At 36.1% G+C, this 20,477-nt stretch overlaps 1 non-coding gene across 1 annotated transcript; it reads left to right on the top strand.

Moving 5' to 3' along the window:
• Positions 1-3,308: 3,308 nt before the first annotated feature.
• On the top strand, positions 3,309-3,415 carry LOC120879726. Its single transcript, XR_005724872.1, has one exon. It is a non-coding gene; the product is annotated as a U6 spliceosomal RNA (small nuclear RNA).
• The last annotated feature ends 17,062 nt before the right edge of the window (positions 3,416-20,477 follow it).

Genomic DNA, 20,477 nt, shown 5'->3' on the forward strand with positions numbered 1-20,477 from the left:
CTGCATAGTGTGTGGGTATTTTGGAAACTTGTGTATGTACACACATACACACACAACTGGGTGCATCGCTGGCTCAATGGACACGACTTTGAGCAAGCTCCGGGAGTTGGTGATGGACAGGGAAGCCTGGTGTGCTGTATGTAGTCCACAGGGTCGCAAAGAGCTGGACATGACTGAGTGCTGGAACTGAACTGAACTGAATTATTTCTAAGGTAATTTGAACACATAAGATTTGAATCAGAGGGTTTATTTTAAGTTTTTAACCACCTTTTTTACTTTCATTATGTAACAGCAGAATCACATGTAAATAGGTCACTTAAGGTTTAGAATCTCATTAAAAATCTTTCATACTGGGAGAATGAAGAAACTTTGATTTGCTTTATGTTTTAAATATAACTTTTTAAGTTTTACAGATTTTTTTTCTTTCACTACAGAGAAAGGCATAGTTCTGATAATTACTCTGCTTTTTGCAAATTATCAGAAGGGTATAAAGTGTATTTACTGACATTAATAAGTTACTCTTTGGCATCATTATTCACTAATGAGCTTGTTTCAGAATGTTTGCAAGCTTATGTGACAGGATGACATTTTATTATATGAATAAGGTCAACTCTGTTATTTAGTCCTTGAAAGAAAAAAAAATTCTTCTTGAAATGTGAAGCTATTAAGTACATTTGACTCAAAGCTTGCTTTTAAGTCAAGAAGTGGCATCTCAAATTCATGTAGCTGCTCTAACCTATGAGGTGGAGTTTTGGCAATTATAAGGGGATGTCAGAAGGTACTTTGCAGACAGTGATTAGCCATGTGAAAGGTTATGTTCAAGCTAAATTTTGAATGGCACAGTGGCTATTATTTGAAAGAGCAAGATATACAGACTTAGAAGTTGAAATGTAAAGTTTGCTCTGTCTTCCTTGAAACTTCCTTGCCTTCATCATCAACTGTCATTAAAAATATCAGGACCACCATAATTAGGGGCTCTAAGAAACAAGTACACATTATATTTAGTTGCCTCAGATGCCAAAAAAAAAAAAAAAAAGGACTTGGGTTTTGGTCTTTAGGGAATGAGAAGGTTTGGGAATGTTGGCAGAAATCTCTGAAATTGTGAGATTGACTTTTTACTAACATAACTCTTGTGACTGTAGAATAAATTGAAATGGTAAAAATCATCTAGAGAGAAGCATATCTCAGTGAAAGGGAAATTTTAAAGCCCTTGATTATGACAGTATTCCTTTTTGCCAACTGCATTTGTCTCATTATAATAATTTTCAAGTTGATTAAGGTGATTATTGTTATAATCATAATATAATTGTTATAATATACCTTGGAATATGAGGAGAAGGAAATAAAGTAGCATTTTCACTGGTAATTACAGAGACGGTATAGGGAGCAAGTTTAATAACACACTGTCCTGTAAGGTGAACAATATTTTGAAAGAATAAAATGTGGAGTGCTTTGTTATATCTCCTAGTAATTGTAGGAGCCTAGTTGCATTCACTCATGTCTCCTTTGAATGCTTTGTGAATAGTAAGCACTCAGAGACAGTGAAATTTATTTCCATATATTTTCTCTTCCCTTAAGTAAAGGTATACTTTAGTGAATTAAAAAAAAAAACACACAACTTTTTAGTGAATTTTTGTTGGAGTACACTTGTTTTTGTTTGCTACATTGTGCAGCATATGGGATCTTAGTTCTCCAATCAAGATGGAACACCGTGTTTCCTTGTCTTGGAAGCGTGGAATCTTAACCTCTGGACCACTAGGGAAGTCCCTTCAGTGAGTTTTTAGGTATATGATAATTAACTTCTTTGACCTCAATAATATAAAATTATAAGGCAGACAAATTTCAAGATCTGATATATACCAAAAATGAGATCTAACTCCTATGCAGATGTGTTTCATTATCTCAGACAAGCTTCTATTCTTTTTGCTGTGACCTGTATGCATCATAACTTGGTTAGGCTGAAATGTGAATCAAGGCTACAGAGAGAGAACAGAATGAAGCAACTAAGGGAGCCCATGGGAGCGCAGCCTATTTGAGTGTATAGGAAACATTGCTAGGAGGAAGGTTGGAGATTAGCAAAATGGACTGTCAAACTTTGGATTTCTCACACTCAGTCATCTAATTCTACATGCTTTCTTCTCAAAGTAGATTATTTTGACAGGTAGGGATTGTAACATACTGTATTCAAGTGGAGGTGCAACATAAGGAGTCTGCATGTAGGTAACAGTGATGATAACATTTGGCAAAGCGAATGTCCTAAGTGAAGGATTGAAAGCTTGATCCATGTGACTTGAGAAAGCACAGCAATAACTAATGGAACTCCATAGAGAAGAAGAGATCAAGACCTGTGGCAGCAGCAAACAGGAGGAAATAATAATTTTAAAAACATTGCCCTTTGAGAGATCCCTCAAATTCATCATTGTCTGTGTGCACCGTGCGAGACTAACACAGTCATCAGTCATGTCCGACTCTGTGACCCTATGGACTGTAGCCCACCAGACTCCTCTGTCCATGGATTTTTCCAGGCAGGAATCCTGGAGTGGATTGCAATTTCCTCCTCCAGAAGGTCTTCACACTCAGGCATCAAACCTACAACTCTTTTGTCTCCTGCATTGGAAAGCAGATTCTTTACCACTAGCACCACCATGGAAGCCCCAGATTCATCTTCAGTGCTCTAGGAAAACATTGCTCTTTTCAGGGAACACGGCTCAGTTTAAGGGGCATTTTCTTTGACAATTAGGCAAGAATGAATGAGGAGAAAGAATTTGAAACTTGTTATCATTATATTTTGTAATATTTTCATATTCATGTTTAACAATATGTATGTTGTAAATCGTTTCAGAAGTACAGAATGAGAACAAGTGTCCAATTTTAATCTTAGCCTCAGATTTTAAATATATGTATGTATAAAGTGAATAAATTTCAATCCATTAATATACAGATAAGTATTAATACAATCTTGAGAGTTTTATTTAGGACACTTAAGTAGGGGAAAACACAAATAAACAAAATAGGATGAAAAAAGTCAGTAAACCACAATGGAGTTCAAGCACCTCACTACTCAGACAGGGATGAAGACACACACTTGGTTATACATGCTATAGATTTTACTAGGGGTAAGGAGAATTTTTTACCTGATTTTAAGAACTGTAGATCAGATTATATCTTCAAGATTTTTCAAAATTAGAGCTAGTGTTATATGATTAGAGTATGTAAAGCAATTATGATCCTGTCCCTGAAGTTAGTGTTTTAAAATAATACCTTCTATTTGATTTTCAGTTCCTAATGTCACTGTTAAAACTATTTTGGTGCTCACTTCAGCAATACATGTGTTAAAATTAGAAGTATACAGAGAAGAATAGCATGGCCCCTGCTTAAGGATGACATGTAAATCTGTGAAATGTTCCATATTTTTGAAAAGGTTATTTAAAAAGGAATGTATATATAACTGAAGCACTTTGTTGTATAGCAGCAGTTAACATAATATTGTAAGCCAAATACACTTCAATAAAAACAACTTAAAATTTAAATTTTATTGTAAAATAAAAATTGGATATATTTAAGGTATAAAATATGATTCGATATGCATATGAAAAGTTTACTACAGTCAAGTTAATTAACATATCTTTTCCTCACATAGCAATCTTTTGTGATCAAAGCACCTGAAATCTACTCTAAAATCTGAAGGAAAGTCAATGAGCTTTAAAAATTCTCTGCTATATTTAAAGGTCACAAATTAGACATATAATATGAATGTCTTAGAACAATGATATACAATTATAAGTAAATGTTTTTAAAGTGTTGTTATTACCAATACAAATTCAGTATATTGTATCACCCTTAAGTAAAATATTAATGCATTTTTAAAATGATTTTTTAAAGGTAGAGACTAACTTGATGTCACATTTATAAGTATATCTACTCACATATTCAAGGGGTTCATTCTAATAAGAACTGTATACTCAGACTAAGTAGATTCATATTTTTTCACTGTATGCTCAAAAGTGCTCTGAGTGATAAACTACCCTCGTATCACTAATCTTGTCACTTTAGTAGCCTACAGATTTTTCTCTTGGAAATCAAGTCTGGACTGATTAATATCTACTGTCTTATGAATCTCAAAACTACTAGGCTGAAAGCAAGGTGTTATTTGATGAGTGTAAGTTTGATGCATAAAGCAGGGTGCTCAAAGCTGGTGCTCTGGGACAACCCAGAGGGATGGGGTGGGGAGGGAGGTGGGAGGGGTTTTCAGGATGGGGTGATACATGCGCATCCGTGGCTGATTAATGTTGATGTATGGAAAAAACCATCACAATATTGTAAAGTAATTATCCTCCAGTTGAAATAAATTAATTTAAAATATATTTTTAAAAGTATTGTCTCTTAATGGACAGTTACAAATCCCAAGTAAGAAAAACAGCAAATGGATATAAAATGAGCCAATCACAATCAAGGAAAGGCTTATGTTTGAGGCTAACAGGAATCTAACTCATTCTGACTTATTTATCTTTCTATCTGCATAGCTTTGCATGCTGTCAAACACATAACGGGAGTTCAGTAATTGGGTTGTGAAGAGATTTATACTACTTCAAATATTAACAAAGTAATGGCCTTTCTAAATAATTTTCACTCCCCATATTCATTGTGAATGTAATGTTGTTTCTTAATTTGTAATCAAATTAATAAATGTGCATGCCACAAATATCAAACGATATTGAATTATAAAAATAGAGATGTCTTAGTTGACATGCTATAGTTTTCAGCCCTGCTTCTCTGAGGCAGTCACATCCACAACTTGTTACTTTTTCCTCTGGCATTCACTCCATTTTCTAAATGTATGTTTTATGACCACTTTGTAGTTTAATGATTTTGATCATCATCCATTCACTTACTGTAATAGTAGATGAAGATTTAACTCTTCAATACTTTCCCTCCAAAGTCTCCCTTTTTGCACTAGTATTCTTACTAATATATTGTTGTTCAATTCCTCAGTTGTATCCAACTCTTTGCTACCCTATGGACTGCAACATGCCAGGCTCCCCTGTCCTTTACCACGTCCCTGAGCTTGCTCAAACTCATGTCCATTGAGTTGGTAATACCACCCAACCATCTTGTCCTTTGTCATCCCCTTGTCCTACTGCCTTCAATCTTTCCCAGCATCAGGGTCTTTCCTAATGAGTTGGCTCTTAGCATCAGGTGGCCAAAGTATTGGAGCTTTATATAGCTGTCCTTGATTGCTGTTTTAATCAAAGATGATTATATTATTTTAAATGATTAAGTACTGTTCACAGCTGATCCATAATTTTTGTTTGTTTATGCACCTCAACAGACTTCTCCTAAGTTTATAATATCGTTTTCTTATAGATATTTATGCTCCTACTTTTAGATTTCCTGAAATCTTCCAACAGATATATAAACACACAGATGCGTTCTAAGTACTTTGTTGTTACTGTACAGTCACTAAGTCATGTCCAGCTCTTTGTGACTCCATGGACCATAGCCCACCAGTCTTCTCTCTCCATGGGATTTCCCAGGCAAAAATACTTGAGTGGGTTGCCATTTCCTCCTCCAGGGGATCTTCCCAACTCAGGGACTGAGCCCATGTCTCCTGCATTGGCAAGCAGATTGTTCACCACTGAGCCACCAGGGAAACCTGTTCTGTACACCTTCTATTAAAATATCAACTTGTGCTAAATTATGATTATATTCAGTTCTTCTGAATAAAAATTTGAACAGTTTATTCCTATGTTGATTATTTAATTTTGATTTTTGATGTTATGGTGATTTTTTTATATGTGGTCATTACAATATATTTTTAAGTCAATTTTAATGACTATAAATCTTACAGTGTAGCTCCCTTAGTGTAGTTAGTTATTTCTCCTTCTTCTGGGACATGTTGGTATCTGGAGAACTGACATTCCAGAGAGACTAGAAATGTGGTCTCTTCTAGGCTAAGTTTTTTTTTTTTTTTTTAATAGCAGGGACAACAAGGAAGCCACTGAGGCAGCAGGAATGTAGTGAGTTTTGAAAGAAGCAGCTGATGGGGTCAAATGGGTAACAGGTATACACTATAGCTTTTACTCAGTTTGCTGTGGCCTTGCAGACAGAGCCTCTAGAAGTCCTGTAGCAGCACACAAGGAAATACATTCTGTCAACAGCCACACAAATGTAGCAAAGGTCCTAAGTGTAGAATGAAATTTCAACCCTCATCTGATACCTTGATTTCAGCCTAGACAGACCTCAAGGAAAGAATCCAGCTGACTATTGCCTGGAAACTTCACTCTCAAAGCCCATTAGTAAGTGTGTGGTATTTTGTTAAGAAGCCATAGAGAACTGACTAACTCTAGAAAGCTTTTATTCTACTGTGTTTCAGTGCTTTACTATATCCAGAATAAGTCTTCTTTTTAAAAAAAAAAAATTCAGTTCTCTTTATCTAAATTTTTTCATGCAGTGATAAAATATTTTTTCCACAACTAATAAGTTTTCTAATTGCCCAGATTGCAGGTAACAGCTTTAAATATAAAATGATTGCCAACAAATTAATTTTAGAAGCTAAAACCACTGCTGTATGACACTATCACTTATGATTTGGAAGCACAATCTGCCAACTTCCTACAAGTATCATTAGAGCACTTACTTTATCTATAAAAATGCATGATGACAAATATAGAACTAAAGATCTCTATTCCTTATGTTCCCCTGAAAGGTGTATTTTATGGTGGGCATATATTTATATAATATTTATATATGCTTACACAGTAATACACATTCTCTGAATATAGTAATATATAAAGTAAGTTTGTATAAACACACATTTCCTTGAGGCTTATTCTCTGGCCTGACTTCTAACTAAATACCACCCACTCTGAAGGCTATTTAAATGTGATGAAAAGCTGAGGTATTGCATAAAGAGGACTAAAAATAGACCACTTTTAGAGCTTTATTGATGCTATTATAAGACAGGAAAATGTTTTCTGCAAGTTTGAATTTTACCACACATTTACATGTAGCTACAAATCACGTTACTATGACTTTTCTGGGAAAAAAAAAAAAAAAACACAATTTGAATTCATTTGAGGATAACAGATTTCAGAGGGAGATAAAAGCTATTTCAACAAAGGAGAAAAAATAAGTCCTTAAGGCAAAAAATGGAAGACAAGAAAAATGAACATCCTTAAGCCAAATAATGAAGAAAAGAAAGGAGCAAAGTGTTAGGAAAAATTTAAATATTGATCTAGGCATGTGGTTTTATAAGATACAGTTTACTTGTTAATATATTTCTTCATTTACCCTCTTTCTCTTTCTCTCTCTTCCTCCCTGAATCTCTCTCTCTTCATATACATACTCATTTTTTATATCACCAGATCATATTTGTCATTTTGTTTAGAATGCTTCTTTGTACTTTTATTTTATATTCTCAGTCATGTCTGATTCTTTGTAACCCCATGGACTATAGCCCACTATGCTCCTCTGTACATGGAATTTTTCAGTTAAGAATACTGGAGTGGATTGCCATTTCCTCTTCCAGGGAATCTTCCCAACTCAGAGAATAAACCTGTGTCTTCTACACTGGCAGTCAGATTCTTTACCAGTGTGTCACCTGGGAAGCCCCCCTTACTACACTTGATCTTAGCCAAAAGGTTTTGTTAACAATTTCTTTGAAGATTTTGGTATCAAGTTTATAGTGATCTCATAAGATGAAGCAGGAAATATACTTTTTCTCTATTTTCTGGAAGTGTTGGTATAAAAACATATTATTTTACCCTACAAGTTTTTCTCCCTAAAATTTGCCACTTAGCTCATCTGTTCCTGGAGTTTTCTCTGTGGGAAGATTTAAATTAAGGCTTCTGTTAGTAGATTTGGAACTATTCAGATTGTCCTTTGTCAGTATTGCTAAACTAAGCAGTTCAATTTTAATTGCATATAGATTTTACCCCCAAATGGCAAATGGTACACAAAATTATATTATTATTCTATTAGTAGTGTCTGCATGATTGACAATAAAGTCTCTATTTATAATCCTTATATTATGTCTGTTCTCCTCTCCTCTCTTTCTTCTCTTCTAACTGCTCAGCAAAATTCTGAAAATGAGGAATTATGGGGTAGAGATATTACCGAGGGCCAGATAAACTAACTTTAGAACATTGACTTTTTTCCATGGTAGGGCCTGGAGGTCATTCTGTTTGCAAAAATGATCTATGATGTGCTGGTTCGAGCAGTGGTATCATCTTTTTTTCTTTCATTCCATGGATACAGCATAAAATCACATCAACATCAGTATTCAAGATCTCAAAAATGTGAGGGGTGGTGATTACATTAGTATTTCCACTCAATTTACTAGAATGAATCCTCTAAACCAGATCATGGTGGATGAGAGTGGGCAATTCCAAAATCACTAAAATGTGGTTCCATTTGCAGTTTCTGTGTAGATATTGCATCTTTGGTGGATTGGGTTAATATATCTTTCTGTAGTATCTGCTCAGAAAGCTCTGTACAGATACATGGGAATATTTATGAAGCAATTCCAGCAGTAAAGGACAGATAGGGATTCAGAATCTAAGGAGTTGACAAATATCAATTGCATTACTAACTGACATACATATATGCTTTCCACATTCTTAAATATTGTCAATATTTTACTATTAAAGCATGAAATTATTCTAAAAATAAATATTAGTCCAAGTTTCTATTGATAGGCTATAAATACATTGCTTTACTTTTTCTCTGATCTTGTTGTTTAAGAAGTGTGTTTGTGTGTGTATACACATGGGCTTCCCTCATAGCTCAGTCGGTAAAGAATCTGCCTGCAACACAGGAGATCTGGGTTCGATCCCTGGGTCAGAAAGATCCTCTGGAGAAGGAAATGGCAATCCACTCCAGTATTCTTGTCTGGAAAATCCCATGGACAGAGGAGCCTGGTGGGCTACAGTCCATGGGGCCACAAGAGTCAGACACGACTTAGTGACTAAACCAACCAACCAACACATATATAATAGGAGTCAATCCTAAAGGAAATCAGTTCTGAATATTCATTGAAAGGACTAATGCTGAAGCTGAAATTCCAATACTTTGGCCACCGGATGTGAAGGACTGACTCTTTGGGCAAGACCCTGTTGCTGGGAAAGATTGCAGGCAGGAGGAGAAGAGGACAACAGAGGATGAAATAGTTGGATGGCATCACAGACTTGATGGACATGAGTTTGAGGAAGCTTGGGAGCTGGTGATGGACGGGAAAGCTTGGCATACTGCAGTACTTGGGGTCACAAAGAGTCAGATACAACTGAGTGACTGAACTGAACTGATGCAAGTATATTATATATATATATATATATATATATATATATATATATATAGACACACACACACATTCCACTGTATATTATATCATATATTTGTAATGAAATGTTTGAAATAAGTTACTTAAAATCTTCTAAGAATGATCGAATTTTTTTGACCAATTCTATCTACTCCTAAAGGAGAAAAATAGTTACTGCAGTATATAAAGTTTGCATGCTAAGTTGCTTCAGTCATTTCTGACTCTTTGTGACCCCATGGACTGTAGCCCTCCAGACTCCTCTGTCCATGGTATTCTCTAGGCAAGAATATTGAAGTGTGTTGCCATTTCCTTTTCCAGGGACTCTTCGCTACCCAGAGATAGAACTTGTGACTCATGTCTCCTTCAGGAGCAGGTGGGTTCTTTACAGCTAGCAGTGTCTGGGGAGACCAATATAAGGTTTAATTATATTAAATATAATATTATATGTTATATAAGAGAAAATTACTACAGTATATAAATCTTAAATTAGATATAATTATATTATAATTATAATATAATAATATAATGTAATAATATTATTATATTACATATATAATATGATATTATATTTATATAATTTCAAGAAAATTAGAGATATAAAGGGAATATTTCATGAAAAGATGGGCACAATATAGGACAAAAATGGTATGGACCTAAGAGAAGCGGAAAATATTAAGAAGAGGTGGCAACAATACACAGAAGAACAATACAAAAGTGATATTCCTGACCCAGATAACCACGTTGGTGTGATCACTCACCTAGAGCTAGACATCCTGGAGTGTGAAGTCAAATGGGCCTTATGAAGCATCTCTACAAACAAGGCTAGTGGAGGTGATGGAATTCCAGCTGAGTTATTTCAAATCCTAAAAGATGATGCTGTTAAAGTGATGCACTCAATAGGCCAGTAAGTTCAGAAAACTCAGCACTGGCCATGGACTGGAAAAGGTCAGTTTTCATTCCAATCCTAAAGAAGGGCAATACCAAAGAATGTTAAAACTACTGCACAATTGCACTCCTTTCACATGCTAGCAAGTAATACTCAAAATTCTCCAAGGAAGGCTTCAACAGTACGTGAATTGAGAACTTCCAGCTGTTCAAGCTGAATTTAGAAAAGGCAGAGGAACCAGAGGTTAAATTGCCAACATTCCTTGGATCACAGAAAAAGCAAGAGAATTCCAGAAATAAAAAAGAAAATCTACTTCTGCTTCATTGACTATGCCAAAGCCTTTGTGTGGTCACAACAAACTGTGGAAAATTCTTAAAGAGATAGGACTACCAATCACTTTACCTGCCTCCTGAGAAACCTGTATGCTGGTCAAGAAGCAACAGTTCCAGGGCATGGAACGACAGACTGGTTCCAAATTGAGAAAGGAGTACATTAAGGCTGTATATTGTCTCCCTGCTTATTGAGATTATTTGCAGAGTACATGATGCAAAATGCTGGGTTGGATGAAGCACAAGCTGGAATCAAGATTTCTGGGATACGCAGATGACACCACCGTTATGGCAGAAAGTGAAGAGGAACTAAAGAGCCTCTTGATGAAAGTGGAGAGTGAAAAAGCTGACTTAAAACTCAACATTCAGAAAACTAAGATCATCGCATCCGGTCCCATCACTTCATGGCAAATAGATAGGGAAAGAATGAAAACAGGGACAGATTTCATTTTCTTAAGCTCCAGGATCGCTGCAGATGGTGACTGCAGCCATGAAATTAAAGCCACTTGCTTCTTGGAAGAAAAGCTATGACAAACCTTGACAGCATATTAAAAAAACAGAGATATCACTTTGCCTACAAATGTCCATATAGTTAAAGCTATGGTTTCCAGTAGTCACATATGCATGTGAAAGTTGGACAATAAAGAAGGCTGAAGAATTGATGCTTTTGAACTGTGCTGTTGGAGAAAACTCCTGAGAGTCCCTTGGACTGCAAGGAGATCAAATTAGTCAATCCTAAAGGAAATCAATCTTGAATATTCATTTGAAGGACTGATGCGAAGCTGAAGCTTTGATAATTTGGCCACCTGATGTGAAGTACCAACTCATTAGAAAACACCCTGATGCTGGGAAAGATTGAAGGCAGGAGGAGAAGGGGATGCCAGAGGATTAGATATTTGGATGGCATTACCAAATCAATGGACATGAGTTTGAGCAAGCTCTGGGAGACAGTGAAGGACAGAGAAGCCTGGTGTGTTGCAGTCGATGGGGTTGCAAGCAGTCAGACATGATTGAGTACTGAACAACAATCCATTTGTAAATTATGCCATATATTATCACAATTACATAAGATAAAAAGACCATAATAAACTTCTTGTGTATTTGTGCTATGTTGAGAATGCAACATAGGTTTTAAATAGATGCATTGTGCATTGCTGGTTCTCTACTTCTCTCAGTAAGGATCCACAAAACCCTGACAGTCACTGAGCCCACACTTGTGTTACATAGTTGCAGAAGCCAAGTTGCCAAGGTTTCCCTTTGCTTTTGTCGAAACTGCTTACCCAAGTCGACCACCTCTTCCTGAGTATATGGTTGAATCGTCGTAAACTCAGTCACAATTGTGGCCCTTGAGGATGTCCCCCTGGTCCATAGGCTGCTCACTCTTCACTTTCTGCTGTACAATGGGACTTGCTGCTAAGCGTGGGCCCACTGTCTCATAATGTTGCACATTGGGCACCAGTGTGGCATCACACAGGACACGATCCATATTTTCTAATGTATTTTCAGTTCTATCCAGGGAACCATCCACCGCTTCCCAGTGTTCCACTGGAGCCCATGCTGAGAGCATAGTGGCCACATGGTACCACACGCTTTATGGTGGCCACTGGCTTCCTCCAACCAGTGTAGCCTCAGGCTCCTCTAGCTGCTGGGTATCCTGTCGACTACACTGATTGTGTCTCTGATTGTGTTCGTGATGCCAATTGTCTCATGCTGTTTGCACTATTCACTGAACCCATGGTAGACAAGGGGAAAGCTGGAAGAAAACTCAAGGAGCTGTAGGAACTGCAGATGTGTTTATTCTCTCCTGGCTGGCACAGCAGCTGTAGCAGCAGACACACTGTACTTCTCCTCTTGTGGCTGACCCAACAGACACAGCCATGCCGCAGCACTGGTAACATATCCATAATGTTGCCGAAACAACATAACCTCTAAGCACCCTCAATGCCTTCTCAGATGAAGCGTATATATGCTTACTGCACAAAGTAGCGCTTGACCAAGCGAGTACCTCGTGAGGCTGCAGGCGCAGTGCTATAAGTGATCTCGGCTGTTACATAATCATTATCCACAAAACATGGGGCAAGAGCTAGAGGCCGTGGGTCGAGAGAGCCTGACCACACCATCTTGGCTAATATGCTCTTTCCCTACAGATAGTAAATTGATAGAAACTTGTGAAAATCTTTGTTACTGAAAATAAATTATTTATAGTCACAAATAATCCTCTGGATTGTAACACAAAACTGAAGCATTACCTTGTTTAGCTCGTGTGTGTGCTCAGTCACTCAGTAGTGTTCTTCTCTTTAAAATGCTATGGACTATAGCCTGCCAGGTTCCTCTGTTCACAGAATTATCCCAGCCAGAATAATAGAGTAGGTTGCCATTTTCTCCTTCAGGGGGTTATATACCATAATGGCATTTATCAGAGTTGAATTTGATCTGCAGTTTACTGAAGGGTCATTTCCTACCTGAGTGAGCAATTTCAGCCCTTCAAATTATGAACATCATTCTAAACCTATGCCTATTCAATTGATGGTAGAGCAATTCTTGTTGAAGTCCAAAAATAACACTCAGATGAGTGCATATGGACTGGAGAAATTAGATGGGGTATAACTGGCAGAGATTCAGAAGAATCAATTGCTCTGATTTCACCACTTGGTAAATGGACCAGCACTGACGGTCTAAATTGAAAATAATAGTTGGAATGTTCTACAATGGCTTTGATCCAGAGCATGTAGGACAACTTTATAGAACGGTTTAAGCACCAATTACATTCCAAAATTAAGTTAATATCTAAAAGACTCATGCTGGGAGGGATTGGGGGCAGGAGGAGAAGGGGATGACAGAGGATGAGATGGCTGGATGGCATCACCAACTCAATGGAGTTTGAGTGAACTTCGGGAGTTGGTGATGGACAGGGAGGCCTGGCGTGCTGCAATTCATGGGGTCATAAAGAGTCGGATACAACTGAGCAACTGAACTGAACTGAACTATTACATTCTTACACTGTACTGTACATTTAACATATTTGTACAAAATAAATACTTCGGGTCACGTTTTGTGTAGTTAACTGAACCATTGTTGCTGGACTTTGTCAAAAATGCCATGATAATAGGAAAAAAAAAAGCTTCTAGCAAAAACAATTACAATACTAATTATAGCCTAGTATAATAACAACCTCTTCCATTTCACAACTTCATGTTTAGATTCTAAATTGTCATTGTCTTATGTTTGTTATTCTAATGTTAGCTGACTTACAAGAATAAATGTGGAAGCAGCAAAGATCCTTTCTTGTATAGCTTTACTTTTGCATATAATTGCTTAGCTTATATATTTAATACAACCAGGGGCTTCCCAGTTGACAATAGTGATAAAGAACCCTCTAGAAGATACAGGAGACATAACAGACCCAAGTTTGATCCCTGGGTTGGGAAGAACCCCTGGAGGAGAGCATGGCATTCCACTCCAGTATTCTTGCCTGGAGAATCCCATGGACAGAGCAGGTTACAGTCCAGAGGGTTGCAAAGAGTTGGACATAACTGAAGCGACTTAGCAGGCACAAACACACCTAAGAAAACTGTGAATTTCTATTTGAGTAATTTAACAAACAAGTTAAATGACCTATGATTTATCTTTAGTACCATTTATTTTTTGGGTTACATGTGAAATTATTTATATGGAATTGACCACATAGTTACTTTTTCTATATCCATTATCATGTGGAGATTATTTTCATATGATTTATATAAATATGGTATATAATAAACCCTTAAATCTAACAAAAATCAAGTGTCTTTTCCACTTTAGTGTTTTGAGAGAATGCATTTTGCAAACTGTGTGCATGTAAGTGGTGGTTTCAAAACTGTGTAGTTAAGTTTATTAGCATCAAATCCAATATATAGTGCTTTAGAATAAAAAAAATTATGATACATTTAACTGAGTGGAATGACTGTGTAACTAGCACTTATAAAGAAGTTCCATGTAAAGGATCATGTATCATCATGTTTTTCTTGGTCTTTGCTGTATATCCAGTCCTTATCCTGTATACAATATGTAGAAGGCATCTAATAGCTATTTCTGGAAACCTAAATAAATAAAGAAGGAAAAAGAATATACTTTTTTGATATTTTCGAGAGAAAGAGTAATAACCAGAAGTTTCAGGGGGCAGAACAAACCTGATTTATCTACGTACAGTCTTTGATTACCTGGCTTCCCTGGTGGTTCAGATGGTAAATAGTCTGCCTGCAATTCAGGAGACCCAGGTTGAATCCTTGGGTTGGGAAGATCCCCTGGAGAAGGAAATGGCAACTCACTCCAGTATTCTTGCCTGGAGAATCCCATGGGCAGAGGAGCCTGGTGAGCTACAGTCCATGGGGTTGCAAAGAGTTGGACATGACTGAGTGACTTTCACTTAACTTCACTTTGATTACCTAATGAGTGGCAGACTCTTTGCTTGGAAGTGGGGCTAAGGTGATGAATATAACACGTCACTGAACTAAATTCTCTTTAATGATCAAGACAAGTATATACAAAAAATGAGTATGGCCAAATTTCTGTAAATTTAAAATATTCTAGCTACTGGTGCCATTCTTTTAACCAGAATGTTTGAACAATATCAAAATCTCTCACAACTTAATATCTTCAAATTATCATTCTCTTAAACATCTGAAATATTGTTAAAATGTATGCAAAAGTGTCTTATGCCAAATTTTCTAGGGAAATTTTTATGACTTCAAAAACAGGCATTTCTGTGGCAGTTAGCAAAAATTACCATATCTATGGATTCTCTAAATGTATAAAATTTCCCTTGAAAATTTGGCAAAGTGATAACTATGTGAGGTGACAAATATATTAATTTAACTTGATTTGTGGATATTATTTTATAATATTTTCACATATTGAATCATTAAGTCTCACCTTAAATACAAGTTTTATTTGTAAATTTTTCCTCAATAAAGCTGAAAAAAATAAAGCTAATTTTTTCACAATATTGTCATTTTATTAGTCATTTGCTTATCTTCTTTGGAGAAATGGCTTTTGAAGTATTTTGCCCATTTTGTATTTGAGTTATTTTTGTATAAGAGGTTTTATGATCAACACTGGTCAAAAAAATATATATATATTTTTCACTCTGATAACATTTGAAATGTTACTAACAAACCAGTAAAATTAAGAGAATATTCCTATCTCAGCTTTCAATATGTACAACATCGTGTATAAATTAGCATTTTATTTAAAACCCTGTCATAGGCAGTATTCTATTAATGAGGGTCTCCTCCATAATCCCATATTGTCATGTTCTTGTTTCATACCTCCTCTTTGAATGTCAGATGGCTTAGTGACTTGCTTTTAGCCAATAGAATATAGGAAATATGATGAGATGTTTCTGTTGTGTTCGGGTTACAAAAGTTTGTGACCTCTACATTGCCATTAAACACTATTGTCCTTTTAGATTGTATGCTTTGATGAAACAAGTTGCCATTTTGGAGATACCATTTTGTCAAGAAATGAAAGCAAATTTTTGTTCAACAACTTTTTGATGAATTCTTGCAACTATCACATGCCCTCAGAAATCTTCACTCATGCCTTCAGATGAAAAGTCCCTCTAGGCTGACACCATAATTTCAGCCTTATGAGAGTTCCTAATGCAGCAGGGATACTAATCCATATCTAAATTTTTGACAAACAGAGATAAAATAAATACTTCTGGTTTTAAATGACAGTGTGTGGTAATATATTATGTAGTAATAGACAAATAATTGTTTCTCCAAATGAAAATTTTGATATGTATTGAAATAATCAGGAAATGAATAATATTTTTAGAATAATTTTAAAATGTTCTAAAATCATTATTCATTTCCTGATTATTGCAATGCATATCAAAATTCTCCAAGCCAGGCTTCAGTAATATGTGAACTGTGAACTTCCAGATGTTCAAGCTGGTTTTAGAAAAGGCAGAGGAACCAGATATCAAATTGCCAACATTTGCTGGATCATCAAAAAAGCAAGAGAGTTCCAGAAAAACATCTATTTCTGCTTTATTGACTATGCCAAAGCCTTTGACTGTGTGAATCACAATAAACTGTGGAAAATTCTGAAAGAGATGGCAATACCAGACCACTTGACCTGCCTCTTGAGAAACCTGTATGCAGGTCAGGAAACAACAGTTGGAACTGGACAAGGAACAACAGACTGGTTCCAAATAAGGAAAGGAGTACATCAAGGCTGTATATTCTCACCCTGCTTATTTAACTTCTATGCAGAGTACATTGTGAGAAATGCTGGGCTGGAAGAAGCACAAGCTGGAATCAAGCTTGCCGGGAAAAATATCAATAACCTCAGTTATGCAGATGACACCACCTTTATGGCAGAAAGTGAGGAGGAACTAAAAAGCCTCTTGATGAAAGTGAAAGAGGAGAGAGAAAAAGTTGACTTAAAGCTCAACATTCAGAAAACGAAGATCATGGCATCTGGTCCCATCACCTCATGGCAAATAGATGGGGACACAGTGGAAACAGTGGCTGACTTTATCTTTGGGGGCTCCAAAATCACTGCAGATGGCGACTGCAGCCATAAAATTTAAAGACGCTTACTCCTTTGAAGGAAAGTTATGACCAACCTAGACAGCATATTAAAAAGCAGAGACATTACTTTGTCAACAAAGGTCCGTCCAGTCAAGGCTATGGTTTTTCCAATAGTTATTTATGGATGTGAGAGTTGGACTGTAAAGAAAGCTGAGCACAGAAAAATGGATGCTTTTAAACTGTGGTGTTGGAGAATACTCTTGAGAGTTCCTTGGACTGCAAGGAGATCCAACCAGTCCATCCTAAAGGAAATCAGTTCTGGGTGTTCATTGGAAGGACTGATGTTGAAGCTTAAACTCCAATATTTTGGACCTGATATGAAGAACTGACTCATTTGAAAAGACCCTGATGTTGGGAAAGATTAAAGGCAGGAGAAGGGGATGACAGAGGATAAGATGGTTAAATGGCATGACTGACTCAACGGACATGAGTTTGGGTAAACTCTGGGAGTTGATGATGGACAGGGAGCCCTGGCGTGCTGGGGTTCATGGGGTCGCGTAGAGTTGGACACACCTGAGCAAATGAACTGAACTGAACTGAACTGATACTTAATATAACACTTTAATGGCAGAAAGTGAACAGGAACTAACAAGCCTCTGGATGAGGGTGAAAGAGGAGAGTGAAAGAGCTGGCTTGAGACTCAAAATTCAAAAAACTAAGATGATATCTGGTCCCATCACTTCATGGCAAGTGGATGGGGAAAAAGTGGAAACGGTGAAATATTTCAAATTCTTGAGCTCCAAAGTCACTGCGGACTGTGACTGCAGCCAGGAAATTAAAAGATGCCTTCTTGGAAGAAAAGCTATGATAAACCTAGACAGCATATTAAAAAGCAGATACATCACTTTGCCAACAAAGTGATAAAGTCATAGCTATGGTTTCTCCAGGAGTCAGGTATGGAAGTGAGAGTTATACCATAAAGAAAGCTGAGAGCTGAAGAATTAATGCTTTCAAACTGTGGTGCTCTTGAGAGTCCCTTGAGACAGCAAGGAGATCAAACCATTCAACGGTAAAGGAAATCAACCCTGAACATTCATTGGAAGTACTGATGCTACAGCTGAAGGTCCAATACTTTGGCCACCTGATGCAGAGTGAACTCAATGGAAAAAACCCTGATGTTTGGAAAGACTGAGGGCAAGAAAAGGGGGCTGCAGGATGAGATGGTTGAATGGCGTCACTGACTCAATGGACACAAGTTTGAGCAAACTCTAGGAGATAGTGAAGGACAAGGAAACCTGGCATGCAGCAGTCTATGGGATCACAGACTCAGACATAACTGAGCAACTGAACAGCAACAATGATATTTAATATAAAATAACACGTTTATGTATTTATATATCAATTGAAAAATTAATATATACTAAATATTAAAAAAAAGTTTAGGACTCACAATGAAGCCACAAAAAATGTATAAAAATGTGGAAATGCATGGATGTGAAAATAAGCAAAACAAATAATCAAAAGCTATTTTCAAAACTCATGTAAAATAATGTTAATGGATGACCTGCAAAGAAATGTCGTTTGTATCTCAAAATATATACATCACTGAACTAATTAAGTGTCAAAGTTTTGAGAAAATTTGCTTTAATTGATATAACTCAATGTGGGCAAAAATGCAATACTAGACCCTGATCCATCTATTATTTTCATCTTTGGGTAAGTATTATTGGTAATCACATTCTTAATTGGTTTCTGCCCAGCCTGTGATCCTGGAGAAGGCAATGGCAACCCACTCCAGTATTCTTGCCAGACAGAGGAGCCTGGTGAGCTGAAGTCCATGGACTCCCAAAAGAGTTAGACATTACTTAGCAACTAAACAACAACAACAATCTTTCATTTAGTTGGAGTTTTGATTCCAGTCAAACAGAGAGTGACTCAAACCTGGATTTCCTATCTGGCTTACATTCATGATATGGAATTTGCCTAGTGTATTCATACATGGACCTTCATCTAAGCTTAGCCATAACCATCCTCTTCCACAGTTCCACCTGTTACTGCTAAATAATTATTCTGTAAAAATAAATAAATAAATAACATTTCATCTTTAGTTTCAAACATAGCAACTACTAGCTATGTAACTTTGTGTTACTTTTTAGGTGCTTTAGAATGACATTGATTTATTATTGCTTTGCATCATTATAACTTTAAATAAGAACTCTAGGAAAAAATGATGTTTTTATGTCAAAAGCAAATCTGCATGACCTAATATGGTAAAAAATAAAAATCATGTGTGTGCTTGCTTATAGAAGTTATAATTCTCTAATCTCTACTCCATTATTCCAATAAAGTATTTATTGCTTATGTGACAAAAAACTTGTAAAACTGATTTTTAAAAAAATTCAATGTTAAAATATTCTAATACGGATTAAAGATGAAAATTTCAAGATACAGCAAATGACATTTATTGAATATGCACCGAATTAGCTTTTGCTATCTTCAGTCAATCATGAGCAAAGAAAAAGCTGGTTAAATTTAATTTAGTAAATATGAGCTAAAAACATATAAGTCAAACTAAATAATTTACATACAAAGACACACTGGAGCATATAGATAGAAATGATCTATCTGGTACAGTCAGTTAATTCTCTGTAATAAAATAATGCAACCTCAAAAATAACACTTTTCAGTGCCTAGACGTTGAAGTAGTTTTCAAATATTTATTTCAGAATTAAAACAATGCAATTTCTCATTTATAATAACATTGCAAAGAAGACAATACATGCCATGTGTTGTCTTTTAGTATCAATAAAATTAAATTTATAATTGCAAGCTAAATAAACCATTCAAATTATTTCCTGAAATAAGTTAATGTAACTTAGGAGCTTTATTAAAATAATCATTGTGCCCTATGGATGATGACCTAATTGTCATGTGATTTAAAACATGTAAAAACTCTCAAGTAAATATACTGCCAAAATATCTATTTTCATGGAGTATCATAAATCAAACCTTTAAGGAGAACTACAAGTGCAGAATCTTGTAAATATTTCAGAATATCATGAATCTTCTGAATAAAAAGTATGCTAGAGAAGAAATTATATAATCACCAATTCTGATTTCAAATAGCACTTATTGCCAAGCATCAAGATTGTTAAAATTAGGCAAAGATCAGTTATGAAATATCTCAAGACAAACACACCTATTGTTGAACAAGATGGACTTATCATACTTTGCCTGAAAGGAAAACACAGAAGGAATCCATGAGAATTATCAGTAAGATGGCTTTAGAAAGATCTAGTGTAGAAATGAACTTGGACAATTCTTGGCAGGGTCCAAAGAAGTCAGACTTGGCTCATGATTAGATGCTGTCAGGAAGTGGGATAATTTTAAGATTTAGTAACTCAACAAATCTTAGTTACAGGAAAGGC

The sequence above is a fragment of the Oryx dammah genome, unplaced genomic scaffold (assembly GCF_014754425.2).
Source record: "Oryx dammah isolate SB20612 unplaced genomic scaffold, SCBI_Odam_1.1 HiC_scaffold_20, whole genome shotgun sequence".
NCBI lineage: Eukaryota > Metazoa > Chordata > Mammalia > Artiodactyla > Bovidae > Oryx > Oryx dammah.